Raw genomic sequence first — 16,545 nt, 5'->3', positions numbered from 1 at the left:
CAAAAAACCTTATTAAAAACTAATTTTAAAAAAGAAAGAAAACCACACTGCAGCGTTCAGAGAAGTAGATTTGGAAAGACAGCCGTGTTTGCATATTGTTTTGGGAACAGGTGGATTAGGTGATTTTACATTAAAATGAATTTCACACCCAATTTGGAAGCCAGGAGTCATTTTGAATTGAGATGGCAGACTGAAATGTGACTTTGGCATGACTTCACCCGATTTTGGTGTGATGGGTCCAAATTCACAAACTACACTAATATATACATGTGCCCGCTAGTAAACAATAATAAATGCAAACATTTCAGTAAGCATACGGTAAGATTAAACAGGCCCCAGGTAATTCATAATGTGTAACAATAAAGATACAAAACATAATTCCAAAAAGAGCACAAAAAACCCTCCAGATTAAGTCTTGACCACCATCAAAAGCTCCTACCCCATCCCATCAGTCTCTAGCCAGGACGGCTGTGCTCTGTAGCACTACGATACACTTACAGCAAGCACACATGAATTTGCACATTATCTGCCTTTGTGATGTACTTTTTTCTTAGGTGGGAGAGACCCCATTTCCTGGCAGGGAGAGCGCATGGCTCAGTGTTAACAGTGGTGACCCATGGCAAAAAAATCTGCAGGAGCAAGAAAGAATGGCGGATGTGAAACCCCTCAAGCTCATCCTTGATTTTGACACCTCTTAAAATAGATGGTGATAGGATGGTGGACAGAACCTGAAGAACAAAAAAATGATTAGCACCAGGGTTATGTCCTGCTTAAGAGGATATTCTTCTGTATCAGACACAACTAGACTGCAAGTGAGGCCTTTTCCTGCTCTGTCCCTACTCAGGGGTACAGGGCCCCTGAATAGAGAGGTTCCATTTACAGTGGTGCCCCGCAAGACGAATGCCTCGCAAGACGGAAAACTCGCTAGACGAAAGAGCTTTCCGTTTTGGAGGTGCTTCGCAAAACGAATCTCCTATGGGCTTGCTTCGCAAGATGAAAATGTCTTGAGAGTTCCTGCGGGGTTTTTTCCTCCCCTCCCCTTTTTCTAAGCCGCTTATCAGCTGATCCGATAAGCCGATAAAAGCCGCTAATAGCACTAATCCGTCAATGGGCTTGCTTTGCAAGACGAAAAAACCGCTAGACGAAGAGAATCACAGAACGGATTCTTTTCGCCTTGCGAGGCACCACTGTAGCCAGTAGTGTCTGTTGCTGCCAGCTCCCCGTGACACTGCTCAGCAGCCTTGCCTCCTGCTCCTTCATTCTTCCGAGCCTCTTTAAAACACAGTACAGTCGTAACTCGGAAGTCAAACGGAATCCGTTCTGGAAGTCCGTTCGACTTTCAAAACATTTGGAAACCAAGGCGCGGCTTCCGATTCACTGCAGAAAGCTCCTGCAGCCAATTAGAAGCTGTGCCGGACATTCGGGTTCCAAAGAATTTTGCAAACTGGAATACTCACTTCTGGGTTTGCAGCATTTGGGAGCCAAAATGTTCGGCTTCCAAGGGACGACTGTATATGCTAGCTGCCATCACCTCATCTTGTGGCAATGAATTCTGTTGGCTAATTGTGTATTGCACGCATGTGTGTACTTTTAACTGTTGAGCATCTACTGCCAAGTTCGCTTCACAGGGTGACCCCACGTTGTAACATAATATAAGGTAGAAGAGTTTTGTTCTTGTTTTTATTATGCCTTTTGTGTTTGTATCTCATATTTTTTTCATGTGAATCGCCCGAGATCTTCAGGTGAAGGGTGGTATACAGATTTAGCAAGTAAATAAACAGAATATATTCTCTCAAATTAAAAAGCTCAAAAAGGTTTAGCCTTGTAGGAGCCCTGCTAAGAGTGGAAATACTCAAAGGGAAAGGCTTGTATCACACACACCCCCTTGATGATTGGGGGCAGCCTTTTATGGATTTTTCAGATCCATGGATGTCCTTTTTGGAGACGGGGCAACAGGAACTCAGAGCAGCCTGCTGCGTTGGGAGCGCAAGGTACACAACCAGCACTTATGAACAGGAGGTGGTGCGTTTGTTAACGGCCCTCCTTCCTAATTTGGATCTCTGGTCTCATGTCTCCCTCTTCTGGATCTGCGCAACATGCCATCACTTTCTTCCCAAGGCAGTAAATAAATCCTGAGGGTGAAGAAAAGAGAGCCTATGTTTTCTCAGCACCTGGAAGAGTTTATTAGAACCGTTTTTCTTTGTTGTATCTAAAGGAAGGAGAAAAGGAAAGCGTTTCTCTTGGAAGAGGAGACCCTGCTGGCTGAACCAGACCGAGACGGCTCTGCCCTGACCCCGACTGAGGCCAGATACACCCAGGAAGCCCAAGAGAAGGTTGGGAAGCCCAAGCGCCGGATTTCATGTGGGGGGCAGAGGAGGAGGGCAGAAAGAGACAAGGGGGGAGGGACAGGGAATTGCTGGACTTTACCCGGGGGGGGGGCAACCCAAACCGAAATCAATGGAAAACGCAAGGAGCCATGTTTTGTTTTTAAATTTTTTTAATTTTTATTAAGTACAAATTAGAAAACATACATATTTACAACAAAAGAAAATACAAAAGGAAGAAAATACATATAACCAAGGAAAAAAATTAGAGAATACTTTGTCTCTTTTCATATTTACAGTTATTTATACCTCTATAAAATGCTATTCACAATAAAGGAGTGAAATGAAAGATATCAGGAAAAAAGAACATAGAAAAAATACAGAAGTAAAAGAAAAAGATCATAGGTGAAAAATTTTTAAAGGAGCCATGTTATGGATTAGTTACACCACCAGTGACACGAAATGTCTAAATGAGCTATGTGGAGAAATCCAGCCAGAGGAGCCCCTTCCTTCCTTGCTATGCGCTTGGAAACCCGCAGCCAACAGCCCTCTGGCGACAACCCAGGAGGAGCCTGTTGCAGGATCAGGCCCATGGCCCTTCCAGTCCACCATCTTGATTCTTGACGATGGATCAATGGTGTAATGCAAGTTGGCAAACAGCGTTATTGGAAGAACAGAGGCCAAAAGTGAAAGTGGCAAGAGGCCAAAAGGAACAATCATTTTTATGCAGCTTGGTGCGAGTTTATTGATTACATGAATAACAAGGCATGTGGCAGAACAGAATAGTTTACGGCAGTTTGGTGGGCATGAAGTATATAACCTCATTTCCCTCTCCCTATACATTAACATTGCTATTGATACAAAATACATTTTAGTCATGCTCAACAATTTGAGCAGACACAATATACATCATTTCATATCCGTAATGATTATGATATACAGTGGTACCTCGGGTTAAGTACTTAATTCGTTCCGGAAGTCTGTTCTTAATCTGAAACTATACTTAACCTGAAGCACCACTTTAGCTAATGGGGCCTCCTGCTGCCGCCGGAGCACGATTTCTGTTCTCATCCTGAAGCAAAGTTCTTAACCTGAAGCACTATTTCTGGCTTAGCGGAGTCTGTAACCTGAAGCGTATGTAACCCGAGGTATCACTGTATATACTTTAACACAACTTTGTTAATATATTCAGAAACATTTATCAGAGCACATTCCGTTGCTTTAATTCTCATTTTGCGCAACTGTTGCATGTCGTATGTCTAAATGTGAGCCACAACAACACACTTGAGCCCTCTCCCCAGCAATGGGTATTCGGAAGCACTGCTGCTTCTGGTTGTGCAGGCAGAACACTGCTGTCCTGGCCAGCAGCTGATAAGGGAAAAGATCCTGGGGCGCAGATTTACTCTGCTGCCCAGCTCATGGGGCGCCACTTCCCACGAGTCCCTCCAGTCAGCAAAAGGAGTCCCCAGCCAAGTTAAAGAAACAAAGCAGCAGTCAGTAAACCTGATCTGTATTTGTTGCAGCAAGGTTCAAACACAGAAAGTAGGAACCCCGAGTATGGGGTTGCGCGAACCTTTTTTTGTTGTTGTTAAATCGTTTTTATTAATTTTCCAATAAAAAACATCCAATTAACATATCAAATAATAATCCGCGAACTTTTAAGACCTCCCCCCATTTCCCATAACACATCTTTCAACAGCATCACCAATACGTCACAAAGCAGGAGTGTTTGGCATGTAGAACAATGAGCCCGTCACCCACCCATTCATCATCCTTGTTCCTGACTCCTTTTAAGTACTTGCTTCCCAAGAATAAAAGCATTTACACATCCCCCTGGCTGCAAGGCTTTCTTGTGCTTCTCCTTTGAAAGTATCAGGATTCAATCCACCATCCCGATGGACTTCTGTCTGGGTAAGTGCTGCCCTTGATTGCCTCCTGCCTCCTATTGTGTGGCTAAGTTCACACCTTGTGGAGGGGCAAGGAGTATGTGGCCTTATCCTTAAGGGATTATGGAGTGGGGGGGGGGGGCTGGATTCCCCTCTTCCAGAGGAGTCATTAGCCGCTGGAACCAAGGAAATCTGTCAAACCATAGAATTTTGGCGATTATCTGAAGTTTCTACAGTTTTCTATATTAGATAGGCAGAGGAAATAGTACAATATTTGCTTATTGCTCCAATTTTAAAGACTGCTTTTGAGCCGCTTTGCTGTTGTCTATGCATGGTGCTTGTGTAAATGGTCATTTCCTGGCCTTAGGTAGAGGCTATGGTGGGGACATGGGATTTTGGTGGAGTCATTTAACTGCCCCCCATCCCTGGTTTCAGCATAGCCATCCACAGCCCTCTCCGCTCCCATGAATCTGTCCAGTCCTCTCTTAAAGCTGTGCAACTTGGTGGCCACCGCTGCCTACTGTGGAAGGGAGTTCCACAGTTTACCTATGCGGTGCATGAAGGCCTTTCCTTTTATCCACCCTGAAACTTCCAACAATCTCATCAGAAGAGATGAAAATTCCCTTTATATCCATTTTCACAATAACATGAACCTGCCTTTGCCAAGGGCCTTACAAATCGAAACGAACAAGACTGGAAACGTATTACATATACACATGTTGTTGTTATATACTTGAAATAATTAAATTTTTAAAAAATGATATAAAAGAGAGTGAATTTTGAGTGGCTGGGTGACACCTAAGGGACTGGTGGCTGCATCCTTCTTGCTTTTGTTGTTTGAAGTGCAGCAGTTATGAGTTATCCAATGCAACCTCAAGTATGGGTAAATTATTAAATTGGCTGTTATATAGAAAGTAAAGAATGAGAATGGGGATGGTTAATGGAGTGTCAGGATGCCCAGATTAGTAACAGTAGCAGTCTCTCTTCTCCCCAGAAGTGATGAGATTGTCCTGTGCATGATTTAGGCTTCCTTTTTATGTGAAACTGCCACGCAGATTTGCCAGAGCAGAGCATCCTTGACCCAAATGACTTTCCCTACACGGCTGCAGAGCCCCTTTCAAAGCCTTCGCATTAGTGATCAATTACAGTGAGGGGGGGAAAGTATTTGATCCTCTGCTAAATTTGCCCATTTGCCCTCTGAAGAAATAATGACCAGAACATAGTTGTAACGGTAGGTTTAGTGTAGCTGTGAGATACAGAATAACAGGAAAACCCCAAGAAAGCTAGAAGAAAAAAAGTCAGAGATTGATGTGCATTGTAAGTATTTGATCCCTTTGCAAAAGATGACTTAGCACTTGGTGGCAAAACCCTTGTTGGCAATTACAGAGGTCAGAGGTTTCTTGTCGGTGGCCACCAGGTTTGCACACATCTCAGGAGATATTTTGCCCCACTCTTCTTTGCGGATCCTCTCCAAGTCAGTAAGATTTCGAGGCTGATGTGTAGCTACTCGAACCTTCAGCTCCCTCCACAGATTTTCGATGGGATTAAGGTCTGGAGACTGGCTAGGTCATTCCAGGACCTTAATGTGCTTCTTCTTGAGGCACTCCTTTGCTGCCTTGGCCGTGTGCTTTGGCTCATTGTCATGCTGGAATACCCATTTTCAATGCCCTGGCTGAGGGAAGGAGGCGCTCACCCAAGAATTGACAATACACGATCCCATCCATTGTCCCTTCGATGCAGTGAAGGTGTCCTGTCCCCTTAGCAGAAAAAAACGCCCAAAGCATAATATGTCCCCCTCCTTGTTTGATGTTGGGGATGGTGTTCTTGGGGTCTTGGGCAGCATTCCTCCTCCAAACACAGCGAGTTAAGTTGATGCCAAAGAGCTCGATTTTGGTCTCATCTGACCACAACACTTTCACCCAGTTCTTCTCTGGGTCATTCAGATGTGCACTGGCAAACTGCAGACTGGCCTGTACATGTGCTGTCTTGAGCAAGGGGACCTTGCGGGCTCTGCAAGATCTCAGTCCTTCAAGGCATAGTGTGTTATCAACTGTCTTCATGGTGATTATGGTCCCAGCTGGGGACGCGGGTGGCGCTGTGGGTTAAACCACAAAGCCTAGGACTTGCTGATCAGAAGGTTGGTGGTTCAAATCCCCCCGACGGGGTGAGCTCGGTCCTTGCTCCTGCCAACCTAGCAATTCGAAAGCATGTCAAAGTGCAAGTAGATAAATAGGTACCGCTCCGGCGGGAAGGTAAACAGTGTTTCCGTGCGCTGCTCTGGTTCGCCAGAAGCGGCTTAGTGATGCTGGCAAACATGACCCGGAAGCTGTACGCTGGCTCCCTCGGCCAGTCAAGCAAGATGAGCGCTGCAACCCCAGAGTCGGCCATGACTGGACCTAATGGTCAGGGGTCCCTTTACCTTTTATAGTCCCAGCTGCCCTGAGATCATTGACAAGTTCCCCCTGTGCAGTTCTGGGCTGTTTCGTCACCGTTCTCATGATCATTGCAACTCCACGAGATGAGATCTTACATGGAGCCCCAGACCGAGGGAGGTTGACAGTTATTTTGTGTTTCTTCCATTTGTGATTTATTGCACCAACTGTTGTCACCTTCTCACCAAGCTGCTTGGCAATGGTCTTGTAGCCCAGTCCAGCCTTGGGCAGGTCTACAATCTTGTCCCTGACATCCTTGGACAGCTCTTTGGTCATGGTGGCTAGTTTGGAATCTGCTGGATTGATTGCTTCTGTCATCAGGTGTCTTTTGTACAGGTACTGTAACGAGCTGGGATTACAGGTAAGAACTCTCCCTTACAGCTGGTGCTTCTAATCTCAGCTCGTTATATACAGTGAAGATACCAGGTAGCCTGACATCAATCTCTGACTTTTGTCTTCTGGGTTTCTGCTGTTGTGATTCTGTCTCTCGCAGCTACAATAAACCTACCTTTACAATTATGGACTGGTCATTTCTTTGTCAGAGGGCAAACGGGGCAAATTTAGTAGGGGATCAAATACTCCCCCCTCCCACTGTACCTGTGACTTGTAAAGGGATTTGCTCCTTGCTGGGATAATATGGACAAACATCCTTCAAGAAGGCAGACCATGGGGCAAGTGGGTTGCACAGCCAGGGAGGGCAACTGCTGGCAGAACCAGAGCCAATTTAAGGTGGGTGTGGGTTGCGATGGACTCCCAAGATGGACCTCAAAGTTCTTTTTGTTCCTCTTCTGCCCTTCATTGCAAGGTCCGCAACATTAAAGCACAGCGTTAACAGTGGTTCCTAAAGTGGGGGCCTTGGTGGGATTAAGTTTATCAGCTTTCTTAAACAAGAGTTTTCACTTGGTTTTGAATAGATGTGTAATTAATTTTTACTGTTTTTATTTAACTTTATTGAGTTACTATCATCCTTACTCGGTTGTGCAAACCACTATTGTGAACAATGCATTTTATAGGGTAAGTTAGTGGATCCAGGGGGTGGGGTTTTGGAACCAAGAAGGCGGGGGCCCAAAAGTTTGGGAACAACTGTTTTTGAACAACTTTATATAACTAGGGAATCTTCCAAAAAGCAGGAGCAAAACCTGCACACGCATGGGGGCAGCTTCTTAGGGTTATTACTGGATTTACAGTATCTTCTGTGCTCCCCCCCCCCAATTATACTACTTACTATTTATTTATTACTAGTTATAACTCACCTTCCCCCAAGGAGCTCAAGGTGGCATATATTGTTCTCCCCTATGCTCACAACAACCTGAGCACTGGAGAATGGCCCAAAGGTCACACCCAGTAATCTTCATGGCCAAGTGGGAGAATCTGAAAACTGCTCTCTCCCAGGTGCTAGGCCGGTGCTGTGACCACTACACTGCACTGTCTCTACTTCACCACGACTTCCACAAATAGAGCAATACGAGAGAAAAGCCCAAAGCAAATGTACACTGCCTCATTACACAGATTTCTCAACACAGTGTTGGGTTTTCCACTGGCGCTGAAGTTCACACTTTCCCCTTGCTTTTACTTCCAGCTTTGATCTGCAAACAGAGAGAGAGACCCAGTCAATAAGATGCAGGATTAGGTCTCCTGGTTTATTGTGCTCTCTGCTCTCTCTGGCAACATTCCCAATACACTTCTCTCTATCCTGTCCATGGGATTTGTATCATGTTCTCATGCAGTGCAACATGTACCGGCTGCCCCATCTTTGGTTGGCATCTTCTGTGTAGGATGGGGGGCACCTGGCTTGCCAGCAGTACATGGGGAAAGGATCTAGGGGTCTTGGTGGACCACGAGCTGAACATGAGCCAACAGTGTGATGCAGCAGCAAAAAGAGCTAAGGCTATTCTAGGCAGCATCAACAGAAGTCTGGTGTCCAGATCAAGGGAAGTTCTATAGTCCCACTCATGGCATGAAATTTATTATGGTCAGAGACCAGCTTGTGAAACACAAATGGAACTACAATCCCAACAGCAAAATGAACATTTAAAACAATATACAACAATGGATTTTATGTTTAAAAGTGCAATAGGCGTATAAACACATAAAAACCTGCCCTTCTTGCATTTTTGGATACAAGAAAAAAGAGATAGGCTGCTGGAGCAGCTATGTATCTCTCGATTTCTACAATTTTGTAGTCGGGGAACCATGAGCAGTCCTGTTGTCTCTCAGTGTCCATAATTCTTTGCTGAACCATAGCTTTTGCTTGGCCCAAGCCCAGACTTAGAAGGGCTTGAGGGGCAAAACCCAGTTTCTGAAGAGTTACAGATAGGTAGCCGTGTTGGTCTGCCATAGTCAAAATAAAAAAATTCCTTCCAGTAGCACCTTAAAGACCAACTAAGTTAGTTCTTGGTATGAGCTTTTGTGTGCATGCACACTTCTTCAGATACTGAAGAAGTGTGCATGCACACAAAAGCTCATACCAAGAACTAACTTAGTTGGTCTTTAAGGTGCTACTGGAAGGAATTTTTTTATTTCTGAAGAGTGTTCAGGACTGCTGTCTGCCAGCCTGTAAAAGGTAAAGGGACCCCTGACCGTTAGGTCCAGTCGTGGCCGACTCTGGGGTTGCGGCGCTCATCTCGCTTTACTGGCCGAGGGAGCCGGCGTACAGCTTCCGGGTCATGTGGCCAGCATGACTAAGCCGCTTCTGGCGAACCAGAGCAGCACACGGAAACGCCATTTACCTTCCCGCCGGAGCGGTACCTATTTATCTACTTGCACTTTGAGGTGCTTTCGAACTGCTAGGTTGGCAGGAGCAGGGACTGAGCAACGGGAGCTCACCCTGTTGCGGGGATTCGAACCGCCAACCTTCTGATTGGCAAGTCCTAGGCTCTGTGGTTTACCCCACAGCGCCACCCGCGTCCCGCCAGCCTGTAGTCCCACTCTATTCCGCCTTGGTCAGACTAACCCTGGAATGCTGCCCTGTGGGCTGTTGTGGGAACAAGGTCTTCACTTGTGGGCAGAAGGGGAGCAAGGAGCAAGCCAGTAGAGTCTTCTCTAGGGAGGGAGTTCCAAAATTGTCTGGGAGCCCCAGGTTGCTACTGAGAAGGCCCTCTCCCACATCCCCAGCAACAAGGCTTGTGAAGAGGACCAAGAGAAGGCTCTCCCCTGAAGATCTCAGAGCCCAAACAGGTTTGTATGTGGGAATATGTTATTCCAGAGAAAATAATATGGGATCACTGACCTTTTCCCGCACCAGGATATGATGTCTGCGATTTTGTGCTGGCAAACGCTTTAACACTGGGGAATCTGCTTGGTCGGTGTGCTGGCCCTTTCTGCTGGGTGAAGAACTCCTCCAGTTTCTGCCAAACTCTTTAATGCACAGATACACAGGAAAGACAAGGGTTAAAGGCACTGCTGGGGCACTGTGTGGCCAAACAGGAGCTGAGAGATTGGTTGGGCAAGCTACATGCCCCCTGCCCCATACTTTTGAAGTATGTGTCCAGGGCAGCTGTTTACCAGCTCCATCTGGTACGCAGGCTGAGACCCTACCTGCCCTAGACTGTCTCGCCAAAGTGGTGCATGCTCTGGTTATCTCTCGCTTGGACTACCGCCATGCACTCTACGTGGGGCTGCCTTTGAAGGTGACCCAGAAACTACAACTAATCCAGAATGCGGCAACTAGACTGGTAACTGGGTGCAGCCACCGAGACCACATAACACTGGTCCTGAAAGACCTACATTGGCTCCCAGTACGTTTCCGAGCACAATTCAAAGTGTTGGTGCTGACCTTTAAAAAGCTCTAAATGGCCTCGGTCCAGTATATCTGAAGGAGCATCTCCACCTCCATTGATCTGCCCGGACACTGAGGTCCAGCACCGAGGGCCTTCTGGTGTTTCCTTCACTGCAAGAAGCCAAGTTACAGGGAACCAGGCAGGGGGCCTTCTCAGTAGTGGCGCCTGCCCTGTGGAACGCCCTCCCACCAGATGTCAAAGAGAACAACTACGAGACTTTTAAAAGACATCTGAAGGCAGCCCTGTTTAGGGAAGCTTTTAATGTTTAATAGACTATTGTATTTTAATATTCTGTTGGAAGCCGCCCACAGTGGCTGGGGAAACTCAGCCCGATGAGCGGGGTATAATAAATTATTATTATTACTATTATGTGGCAGCTGTAAGAGTTTGAAGAGGTCAGATGTGTGTTTGTGGGGAGTGAGGTTGCTCCTTCTGACCCCATCCCTGACCTCCACACATGCAGCAGAAAGTGCGCTGGGCACATGCTAGCGTAGGGGATACATAGAAAGCCCCCCCCCGAGCCCCTTCGTATCTCATGTGGGTGGAAGTCAGGGGTAGGACCAGAGAGCGCTCTGTACTTCACCTGCCTCAAAGCCTTTCGGTGAACCTGTATTAAAGCTGAAAACTGGGTTACCATCTCCTGATGGCCATAGACAAAGTCTCCCATCGTAAGGGTACAATTCAAAAGCCAGAGCATCCAGCCAGGCCCAGGTTCTGCGTACAAGGTTGTCATAGAAACCTAGAGTTAGAAGGGTCCTACTTTTCCCCCCATGGCTTCTCTGATGAATGGCTCAGCGATAGCTAGGAGGCTGCTGTACAGGGATCTGTGGCGAGAAGGAAAGCATCCTGGGCTCCCATCAGATGTCAAGGAAATAAACAACTATCTGACTTTCAGAAGACATCTGAAGGCAGCCCTGTTTAGGGAAGTTTTTAATGTTTGATGTTATATTGTGTCTTAATTTGTTGGAAGCAGCCCAGAGTGGCTGGGGAAACCCAGTCAGATTGGTGGCATATAAACAATAAAGCATTATTATTATTACTATTACGATTACTATCACTATTATTATTTAGGCAACATGCAAAAACATTCCTCTTTACTCAGGCCTTATAGCTATTAAATAATCTATGGCCTGTGAAAGTGTGAGGGAGAGGACTATTATTGGGTTATTTTATTATTAGACTGTCATTATGCTTTTATTATCTTTTTATCGTTGATGTTCTGATGTAATGTTTTTAATGTTGTACACTGTCCTGGGATCTTTTGATAAAGGGTGGTATATAAACTGAACATCAAGCAAACAAGCAGCAGCAGCAGCAGCAGCAACAACATGAAGAACAGAACTGGGAGCCTGCCCTGATAATGGTGAGCTTAGATGTTTAGAAAGTTGGTGTAATATTTAATTTGTCCCAGCCTATTGTTTACCCTTTGGAACATTTCAAATACTTGCTGTAATAGTTTTCAGTGACAATATCACTCCGAGCTCCCCCCCCCCCCCGCAATCAGGCAGCTTATGTATATTTGTTATGAAAATATTTTTTATGCTGGGTCTTTATTTGTGCTAAGAGGTGGTAGGTCTTGCAAGAAGGACCCAAGGCCAACAGAATCCTTGCAAGGCAAAGCAATGTACCGTGTTCCTAAGATGAGAAGTATGGATCTTGCAATTGAAGATACTGATCATCGTCCCCCGAAGAACTTCCTGATCTGATATGGTGGAGAGACAGGTGTCCTCTACCTTTGCATTGATGGAGGCATCCTTGTTCCTGATGGAAAGCAGAAGACAGCACAAGATTTGCAACATGACCAAGATATCAGGGTTAGATCTGAAAAAGCAGGGACTCCATTCTTGCTTATGAGAGGATTTGCTTAATACATTAAATGAAACACAAACTTAATACTGTGATCAGTTTCCCTTGACCTGGTTTTATTATTCTGTTCTTGATTTCAATTACAGTGGTACCTTGGGTTACGAACTTCAATTCGTTCTGGAGGTCCGTTCTTAACCTGAAGCGCACTTTCTCTAATGGGCCTGCTGCTGTTCTCAACCCAAGGTACTATTTCTGGGTTAGCGGAGTCTGTAACCTGAAGCGTATGTAACCTGAAGCATATGTAACCTGAGGTACCACTGTATCCAGTCTCAGGCTTCACTTCTATGTTAAGCTGAACAAACTATAGCAAAATAAGGACAAATATTAATATCTCATTCATTGAGAGACAAGACTCACAGGTCTGTGGTGTTGCAATTTTTCAGCACCCCTGTCTGCACACAAATTTAGCGGCTTTTTTTTTTTTTTTTAGGAGAATGCAGAGACTATCTTGCACAGGATTGGTGTTTGCCAGAAACCAATCTGACTACAGTATTGCCTAGTAATTTAAATTAAGTTTTTGTTAACACTCTGTAGGCCTGATGCTGGTACTTCATACTGGCATCTTGAAGATGGGAGTATTTCAACCCTGACCTTGGGGAGGACTGACAGGGAAATCCTACGCCACCATCAGGTAACAGTACTACACCCAAATAGCTCCAGTGCTATGTATCAGCCCAGCTTGCGACAAAGAGCAACACCTTCATTTGAGAGAGTCTTGCTGTCATCCAATTGTGCTTGCTAAATATATATAGTGAGAGCTTCTTACGCATTAGTTACTCCAAGTATTGCTTACAGACGTAGACTATGCACAGGCAAGTATATTTGGAACACATTTATGCAAAACATAATAGGTTGAAAATAAACATGCATGCATTTGGATAATACCTATGCATTAAATAGGAATATATGGAATTGTCATTGTTAACTCTTTCTTTTACATTGTTCAATTAAACTGTTCTTTTTTAAAAAAAAAAACAAAAAACCTGCACAGACTGAAAGACCCAGGAAAGATGAAAAGTATTATAGAAGGGGTCCTGAGGCTCATCTAGTCCAACCCCTGCAAGGCAGGAATCACAGGTCAGAAAGAATCATTGAATTGTGGAACTGGAAGGGCTCCCAAAGGGTCATCTAGCCCAACCCACTGCGTGGGGCCCCTTTGGCCTGACCCACACAGCCCACGATACAAAAAATGGAAATTTGAAAGAGCTTTAAAAAATAAAAAGGAAACTGTAATTTTCCTTTCAGTCTCCATGCTGTCACTCAAGCTGTTTACAGAATTACGATCACACTTACAGTCTTTAAGGCCTCGTAATGGCCACTTACCCAGTCCTGTCGTGGGTGGCAGTTGCGGCCCATCACAAGGGGGCCGGATCCCTGGGGGCAATGTTGCAGAGGCAGCTGGCAGTTGGGTGAGAATTCTCCATGGTGACCAACCAGAATGTTGGATGTCCCCAGCAGCGTTGGTTTGAATTCTGGCCATTCCGGCCAGGTGGACGGGGCTTGGGAGCAGACCTGAGCGGAGCGGTCTTCCCTCTGGTCCACCCCAGGGCCGTAAAAGGCCAGCTGCCCCGATCCCTGGGACTACAAGGCAGCTGAAGGGTTGGCGTTGGAGAGAGAGGAGTTGGAGCTCTGCGGCAGTTGGAGGCAGAGAGCGCAGGTGACCCATTTTGTCCATGATTTTTGCCTTCAGGTAACACAACGGGGTGCAGTGGGGGGAATCACCCCCTGGAATTAGGCGGGGCATGTGTGGGTGGGGGAGAGAGAGACTCATCTGGAGAGCGGTTCCTGGAAAAGGGCTTTAGAAAAGACTCTTGCAGTCAGTTTTTTTGCCCTAGAAACCACGTGCCTGCCTTTTTGGGACTGGCAGTTGTCCCTCCGATTGCCATTTTGCACTTCTTCAGCTGTGTGTGTGTGTGTGTGTGTGTGTGTCTCACTGTTACAGTGGCGTACCCCCTTCCTCTCATCTTCACAATTGTGGGCATGTGGTCCTTCACCTTATCTGCACTTATCCCCTGTCTGCCCTTAACACCCAAAGCCTTTGAAGCCATGCACATTAGCAAAGCCCACCAGTGTGCCTTAAGTAATTAAGTTCATTTCCTTCTGGCAATGTGTCAGGGAGGGGAGGTGTTATTTTTAATTTCACAATGGACCAAACGCACAGAGATTTTTTTAAGGGGAAGGATTTTGCAGGAAACAGCTCTCAATTCGTTTCATGTCTGGCAATATGTCCACAGGGGGATGCTATGCTGAACTGCTCGTGTGACCTAAGGCACAATAAATTCGTTAGAAAAACTTTTGCCTGGACTTAAAATCTGAGGACTGCACTTGGAATAAATCTGCAGGACAAGCTGTGATTTTGATGAAAAAGTGACGAAAAGCTTCACTTTATAGATACACACATAATAAAATATATAAGTAATTTTTTAAAAAAATTGCTTTACAGTCAAGACAGACACACACAGACTCGTCCCTCTGTCCTGCCCGATTATGCCTCCAAGAAAGGTCGCTAATCAGCAGACCAAATAGAACCAAAAAGTGCTTTCTTTAAAAAATCAAATTGAAATACAAGTAAAACTAGCATATTCATTGCAGCATGTCATTAAGCAGGGGGAGGGGGAATATTTAATGTTTAATGAAGCAGTCAAGTGGTCTTGAGAGGGCTGAGCGGAATGGCTGGATGGACTAGCAGACATGGATACCAGCATCTTGCAGTGCATCTGAGAAATTGCTACACAACATCCTCAACAGAGCTCAGAACACACAGTGTGTTCTAGGCCTTTATCACACGTTCGTAGCCCATTGCTAGTTCCTCCCAGTTTCTGTCCAGGAATTTTTGCTTTCAGTAAACACCACCAATGTTTTTTGGACACAGTCACACATTCTTCCTTGATAAAACTGTTGGGATATTCCATTCCACCTTAAGGAACAGGCATGCTTGTTGTGTGTCACATATCTGTTTACACTTCCCAAAAGATGTTAAAGCAAAGATTATGGGATAATGCACACAGTGACTTGCGATCTCAATCACACACAGCCTGTAGTCCGCTGGCAGTAGGAGTACAATATGGACATGTCTTTAAGTTAACATCTTACATTAAAAACCTGACAGTACCATACTATCGGAGGCTTTTCACCAAAGCCAGACTAAACGTCTTCCCTTCTGCAGTGTTGGATGGCAGGTTGAGAGGAGTTCCCTATCAGGACAGACTTTACTCGAGTGCTCAAGACATCGATTCCATAAAACATATTTTGTTGCACTGTGCAAAATATGAGCAAGCCAGGACTGAACTGATACTACCCTTGCTGGTACCTTTCCTGGGAAAATCAGAGGCTCACTATGTCAGGTTCCTATTGGAAGACCGGACAAATGCTAGAACATTAGCAGTGGCAAAGTTTTTCTCGGTGGTTGCAAGAACCAATGATCCCTATATTTTGAACAAAAAGCTTGTTTAACCTGGAGGTAGACTGTCTGAATTGTGCATTGCTTTGTGACGATTTGTTGGGTCTTTGGACCGTAATAAAGATTGTTGTTGTTGTTTACACTCCAGCACAGCTTGCTGGGAACTTCCGTTTGTGCATAGCTTTTGCTTTATGCTGTCTTGCTTTGGACACGAAGGAGATCAGACATGTTTCCTTTTGTCCTGATGTACGCCCAATAAACTAGCCTCTCCTGCCACTTCTGTTGGGCATTTACTCTGCTGAGTAGCGTGCCCTGGCTTCTGAAGCTCGCAGATTCATGCTGTCTAAGGACTGGCGTTCATCCGGCACACCGGCCGGTGGGCTGGAGTCAGCTGGGGGCCTACCAATGACCCCCATTTCCTTGGTTGCATGTCAACAAAAACTAGTTTCTCATTTCACTTGCCAACATATCGTGCCTTGCGAATTATCCATTTTCTTTGGGTCTAACATTCATACTATGCATTCGTGACCAAACTAAGATAATTTCTAATAACCTCCAAGATTAAAACTGAAGCCACAAGACAATTAACACCATACAAAAAAACAGAAGTAGCAGAAAATATAGCAACGAAAGGATGAATATCATCCCTGTATAAATCAACTATAGAGGCACATTTCCCTCCCCAGAATAATTAGAGGGAATGGTGGAGAAATCAAGAGGCATGGAATGGACCGTGGATCAAAGCCCAGTATAAATCTATTTCGGCAATGACAAGAGAAAGAGGCCTCAAAATCGCACATGACTGGTCTTTAACACCTAGACGTCTAGCTTACATAAAACCCAAGAGCTCTCCTATGT

General features: G+C 45.3%; 2 long non-coding RNA genes across 2 annotated transcripts in view; one reads left to right on the top strand and one right to left on the bottom strand.

Moving 5' to 3' along the window:
* The window catches only part of LOC309534366, a 292,267-nt gene extending 276,339 nt beyond the window's left edge, over positions 1 to 15,928 (bottom strand). Inside the window, exons 1-5 of the long non-coding RNA XR_014220631.1 lie at positions 13,611 to 15,928; positions 12,050 to 12,182; positions 11,182 to 11,245; positions 9,872 to 9,999; positions 7,952 to 8,228 (exon numbers count right to left, since the gene is read on the bottom strand). This is a non-coding gene — a long non-coding RNA (uncharacterized lncRNA). The remainder of the gene's footprint in view (positions 1 to 7,951; positions 8,229 to 9,871; positions 10,000 to 11,181; positions 11,246 to 12,049; positions 12,183 to 13,610) is intronic.
* On the top strand, positions 2,571 to 12,322 carry LOC309534379. The gene is made up of 2 exons (XR_014220650.1): positions 2,571 to 4,229; positions 11,986 to 12,322. It is a non-coding gene; the product is annotated as an uncharacterized lncRNA (long non-coding RNA).
* Positions 15,929 to 16,545: the final 617 nt, after the last annotated feature.

The sequence above is a fragment of the Podarcis vaucheri genome (assembly GCF_965113315.1).
Source record: "Podarcis vaucheri genome assembly, chromosome: 6".
Classification (NCBI taxonomy): Eukaryota; Metazoa; Chordata; class Lepidosauria; order Squamata; family Lacertidae; genus Podarcis; species Podarcis vaucheri.
Note: the sequence above shows the minus strand (reverse complement) of the source record. Positions and strands in the feature narration are given on the sequence as shown.